The 6,585-nt window shown below is 28.5% G+C and overlaps 1 long non-coding RNA gene across 1 annotated transcript; it reads left to right on the top strand.

Annotated features, from left to right (window-relative positions):
* The first annotated feature begins 4,639 nt into the window (after window positions 1-4,639).
* LOC115711033 (uncharacterized) lies at window positions 4,640-6,236 on the top strand. Its single transcript, XR_004010423.2, has 2 exons — window positions 4,640-5,905; window positions 6,052-6,236. It is a non-coding gene; the product is annotated as an uncharacterized LOC115711033 (long non-coding RNA).
* Window positions 6,237-6,585: the final 349 nt, after the last annotated feature.

Below are 6,585 nucleotides of genomic sequence, written 5' to 3'. Positions count from 1 at the left end.
GAGAGCGTAATGATATTTTACGATCATTTAATAGCTTAATAGTTTAAAGGTCCTAGGTTCGAACGGAACTATCAATTTTTTTCATCCCTCCCTCACCGCTAAGCTAGCCTTAGTGGCTTACAATTCTCTATAACATAATATACAAAGCATTGTTATTAGGCACCAGTGGTATCTAGTACCTTTAGATTTATCGTCTTGCGATTGGCTAGCGATACTCTCCAAAAGTTAATTATTATATTAAATTATAAGGTAAATTGCGGCATAAATACCTAATGTTTCAGATTTTTTACACTTAAATACCTAATGTTTATTTTTGGAGGCAAAAATACCTAATGTTACAATTCTCTTACACCTTTACTACCACTTCTATTAATTCATAAATATAGACACGTGGAGAGTTCAGATACATTACATTTATTTTTTATTTTATTTTAAAACTTAATATTTTTAATATCAGAATGTTCTCATAATAATTTTCACATGATATTGACACTTCAATTCAATAATCATGTTCCATATACTACACTGGTTCACTCAGCTATGGTAATTTAATATTGCATTTTTCTTATTTTTTTTTTAAAAAAACAAGTAGTATTTAGTTTTTGATATTAAGAATATTAAATTTTAAAATAAAATAAATAAATATAATGCATTTTGGCCCTCTGCGTGTCCATATTTATGAGTTAATAACGCAAGTGGTAGTAACGGTGTAAGAGAATTATAATATTAGGTATTTTTGCCTCCAAAAATAAATATTAGGTATTTAAGTGTATAAAATCTAAAACATTAAATATTTATGCCGCAATTTATTCTAAATTATATGAGATTTAATATTTAATTAGACCAATAATAATATTATCATATAGGAGTATGCTAAGATCACTACTACCTTTTTAACATTTCTCTAACATGCATGTGCTCTCTTACTTGACTGAACAGTTGTGGGCCCATCTTAAATCCTTGCCCGGTCCAACTCCAACTTCTTATATATTCTTAGCTGTGATCCACTGTGGACCACCACACCCACTCAAACCCAATGTAATTCTTTAAAGTCAAATCTAATTTTAATTATTGTTATGTTATTAGTCTACCTAGTCTAGTAACGTTATGTTTGGATAGTAAATTAATCATCTTATGTATTTGAAAAAAAATACATGAATACTAATATAGAGAGAATTTGGATCTTGCATTATATATATTTATATGAATATATAGTAATGTAACTAAAGAAAATATTTAAAAAATTAATTTAACAACATATATAATTAATCATTTTATTATTAGATATAATTTAATTACATTGAGAAATTAAGGTTTTTTTTCTAGATAAAATATCAACTTTAATAAATTTAATATTCTGAATACAAAATATTTAACATAACAGTTGGTGCATTAAACATGCAAATGCTACAATCAAGAAAATACCGAGACATCCTAACAACAACATATGTTAGGCAGTTTGCTAATCATTTAACAAAACAAATTTTAACGTAAGGTAGCAATAGCAATAAACGAATTTTAACTAGGGCTTTTTTCTTCATTAACCAAACAAGAACTTAAAATGTTTCATATGCCAAATTGTGTTATAAATATAAGTTTATTGGAAGTTATCATCATTCATCAGATTGATTTCGCAGCTCTTCCTCTCTTTTTATTCTTGTTAAATGTGAATGTGTGCTATACTTGTTATCCATATTAACCCAACCATAATGCAAGATATATAACATTTACTTTTCTTTAGGAAACAATATAAGTTAATTTAATTATACAAAAATTTATTAATTTTATCCTAAAGGATATGTTAAAAGTTTGAAGACGAAATAGTGTTTTAATTTCCTTTTAATTAAAAATAATAATACTCAATAATTAATAATTAGACAAATTAAAATAAAATCCCATAGACTGCGGAGAGCTAGGACAGTACACATTTCATGTCACATCTACCATAGTCGTAACTTAATATTATTCGTCCAAATATATATTTCTTGCTTAGCAATGAAACCGCGTATAGACTTTTTTTCATTTATTACTATATATTTATTTATATATATATAATGAGGTATGTATATATGTGTGTTCATCTCTCTCAAGTACTAATTATTAGTATATATATATTTCTCATTCTTAGTCTTGACCATTTACATTCTATCTCCATAAACGGAGGAAGTGGAAGTCATGAGGATTATATATATAACCTATTTTTTCTTCCCTAAATTCATGGTTTTTTTTTTTTTTTTTGGAAGGTCCTAAATTCATGGTTGCATATACGACAAATATGATATATATATAACAAATATAATATATATTTGGTTAAAATATTGATAAAAGTTGATAGAGTTGATGAATATTAACTAAAATTATATGTATGAAAAAAAAAAGCGTAATTATATAAATGAATATAAATGAAGTTTAATGGCCATTACAAAAAATATTGTTTGGTATTGAAGAAGGTCAAGTAAGAAAGAACCTTTATAATCATATTGATATACATATTATTTTATTGTGCACAAATATATCACGTAATAATTAAGGCAAACAAATTAATTAATACATGATAATAATTTAATAAATAAGCTCACCATAATACTATTCAATTTTCCTTAATATTATGATTGAATAATGCTTTCTAAGTATATACATAACAAAATTAATAATAAAAATCTATTATTTTAAGAAAGAGGGTATGCAATGCAAGACAAACCTTTATCTCATCACTTTTTTTCTTTTCTTTTTCTATATATAAAAACAAAAAGGAAAGGGTAACAACATCACATTATTATATGCTTACCAAAGAGAAAATAAATAAAAATTAATAATAATATGAAAGCAACTAAATATATATGAAAATTATTGCTCTCTTCACTCCCATTTTTTTTAAATAAAAAAAATAGAAAGATGGAATGAAAATGCAAGCTAAGAATCGAAGTAGCAACATAGAAAAAGATATACCAAACGCAATGTTTAATTAATATATATATATATGATAGAGAAATTTGCATGTTATGTTGCTAGTATCCACATCTACCAAATTTCTGACGTTTTGTTATTTGTTCAATGAATTTATGTTTTGCATGTGAGTTTCTTTGACGTGAAGTAGACCATGTCATAAGCCTCCCCATATATAATATATTTATTTATGTAATTAATAAAAAACCCCACTACTACCCCTACTCGACTAATTACCTATACATATACATAATACATATATAAATAATTAATAGTAGTAATCTATAAATTAATATGAAAGAAAAAAAGAAAAATTACTTGAGAAAGGGCCCCACTTCACGCGTATATAGATGTGGTGGGGTACATCTTGTTGTGTTAATTTTATTAGTATACAATAAGTCTTGAAGTTTAGCTGTAACCAAGATTGGGACAAAAGTTTTTATTTAGTGATTATTATTTTTGGGTTTAATTTGAAAGGATATATTGTGTTTCTTTATTAGTGCATTCGTGTTACATGCTGTTTGTTCTTGTTTCCTTTAACATAGCTATATATCTTTTATCCTTTTAAAGAAAAAAAAAGACACCATATAGTCCATAAAATTAATGTCTTTCTTAGGAAAAACGCAACGGTAATATAATATATATATTTATAAATTTTAAAATAATATAAAATAAAAAAATATATACATTTTAGATAGATAGATATAGATAGCTTCATTTCTAATCCATAAGATCATTGTGCGCGTATGTATATGGCGATGTGACCTTTTTTATCTGTCTTTTTCTTGAAAAACTTTTCCAAGAAAATTATATTTTAGTGTGTGTGAAAGATTAAAGATATTCACCATCATAAATTGATAATAATATGAAGAGAACCCTAAAGTATTTTATTTTAGGGCCCATGCATTAGTATTTTTGGATCCTATATATATCCTTCCATGTGCTTTTGATTATATCACTGTAAATTGTAATCATTATTAATCCTTTAATAGATCGATCGTGATCTCTTATTACTTCCTTTTGAAATTTATATAAATGATATATATATATTTTCCTATTGAAATAACTCTGAATAGCATGCCCATAATAATATAAAGAAAAATACCACTTGGCTAAGTATTGAGAGCATATGGTAATGATGAGAGATCAAGATCTTTTGTAAAATATTAAAAGAGCATTGTTATAAGCTACTTCAGGGAAATAAGTTTTTGCGCTTTGTGCCGATGAAAATATTTATTTTTGCACTGTCAAAGAGTTAAAACTTTTTCCGCAAGATTAACTAGAGAGTTAGATAAAAGTAGTGGCTACTCATGGATCTTTTGCTGGCGCAAATTGGTATGTGTTGGGAAAACAACCTTTTAAAAAATAATAACCGATTCTGTATAGTTGACTTATGTTGACGTTTCTTCGCGTTGACAAAAGTAGTGAACTTTGTAGGACTTGTATATTGCATCGACAAAAATTAAATTTTGGAGGTTCCATATTAATATTTTCCCGCGCAATATTGCACTCGGTGCTTTGTCGTACTAGGAAAAGCCTATTCGTGATTTGGTTTAGATAACTTTTTACAGTAGATAATCACCCTTAATTTGCTTATATATATTTTTTATTATTTATGTATTTTAATAATTTATAATGTATCAACAATCAATAAGAACAATAAATAAGAACAATATTGAATAGTAATTACAATCTAATTAACCCTTGATTAGGTCTAAAATAACAAATAATCATCAAAAGCTAAAAAAATTATTATCTCGTAGTAAGATTGCAACGACCTACACCGATTAGAACTGTTTAAAAAATATCTTTAACAAGAATATTGTTTGTTATAATTGTATTTCAAATATCATTGATTAGGTTTAATATACTTACTAATTATAAAAGAATACCAAAGTACATAAAAAATTCAATTCAAAAACTTAATAAAAATTCAATTTTTCAGAATATGAAATATTTTCGGACACTTTATGTATATATCCAAACGCATAATTGATGTGTTGGGTATTGTTACTATACTCCTTTAACTGACGAGAGGCATAAGCAATAGTCCTATCAGCTTACATTAGAACACACCACAGACCCTGTCCAGACGCATCACAGTAAACGACAAATTTTTTCCAATCTGATGGTAATGCTAATACCAAAACTATGATCAATCGTTGCTTCAACTCATGGAAACTGGTTTCACATCTATTTGTAAAAAACGTTGATTTTTCTTAGTTAATTTTGTTAAAGGCATTGAGATCTTGGAAAACCCCTCAACAAAACATTGATAGTATCCAACTAAAATAAAAAAAACTTCTGACTTCAGTGACTGTCTTTGATCTTGGCCAATCGAAGCTCTCTTAATGGTTCAATCCATGAGAATCGATAATAATGCCAAGAATCTTGATGTCAGCAAAGGTGAGATAAATCTTTCTCATACGAAGCCAATTGGGTATAACAATTTTTCCAAACCTATTTTTAATGGATCTCAGAATCCTTTTACCAGTCACAGAGGTGGCCCCTCTCATTTTGATGGATCTGGTAACATGTATGGTGGTCCCTCATCTCAAACCATGTCACGAGGTGGTCCCCCTTATGTTAGAGGTGGTTCTACTGGCCTTGGTGGTCCCCCTGGAAATAGCTGTGGCACCAACAACTCTTCTGGCCAGAGAATTCAATGCCAATTATGCCACATGGTTGGCCATACTGTTAAATAATATTTTTATTGTTTGGACAAGTCTTTTACAGGTCTTGAATCTTTCACAAACTTTCCTGCTAATGCCAACATTGCTGAGATGCAAGTCATGTATGCCACCTCTGAATCTGTATGTGGTGATAGCTGGTATCTAGAGATCTGGTGAAACTCATCACCTCACACCAGACAACTCCAATCTTGGCACAAGCACACCCTATACAGATAATGAACAGATCTATGTTGGTAATGGCACTGGTCTAAGCATCGAGCATATTGGTAAATCCTTTCTTCTCTCTCCTTTCTCTTCTCAATCCCTCAGTATTAATAATCTCTTACATGTTCCATCTATTATCAAGAGTCTCCTGTTTGCACAAGATAATAATGTATTCTTTAAATTTCACCAATTTTCTTATTGTGTCAAGGATTTAGTCACTCAGAAGATATTATTAGTTGGGAAGCTTGAGAAAGGGCTATACAAATTTGACTCTCCTCAACTCAATCATGCTACACCTCTGTCTTCTATTTATTTTTTCAATTCCTCAATGTAATACTCAGTAATACTCATCAAATGGCTATTCAAAATCCTTTTTTTTTCCTTTATGGCACAGTAGGCTTGGCCACCATATGCTTGTTGCTATAATTTTAAACACTACGCAAGTATACGCAATCAAGTAGTAAATCTCACACAGGTGAGGTCGATCCCACAGGGAATTGGATTAAGTACCACTAAATTATACTTATGATTCTATTCAGTAAATCGGAAGCAATTATGATTTAAAAAACAGTAAAATATGAAAGAAATTCAGAAAACTTAATAACGCAATTTAAAGTTGAGCAAGATGAGATAATAGGGAGGAGAATCCTGTTGTTGTTTACCCAAATCGTTAATGATTAATTACTATCCTATTCTTGGAGTGAATGACAGATTATGAAATAACCTAGCTCCTTTCAGATCT

Source organism: Cannabis sativa, chromosome X, assembly GCF_029168945.1.
Source record: "Cannabis sativa cultivar Pink pepper isolate KNU-18-1 chromosome X, ASM2916894v1, whole genome shotgun sequence".
In the NCBI taxonomy this organism is placed as follows: domain Eukaryota; kingdom Viridiplantae; phylum Streptophyta; class Magnoliopsida; order Rosales; family Cannabaceae; genus Cannabis; species Cannabis sativa.
Note: the sequence above shows the minus strand (reverse complement) of the source record. Positions and strands in the feature narration are given on the sequence as shown.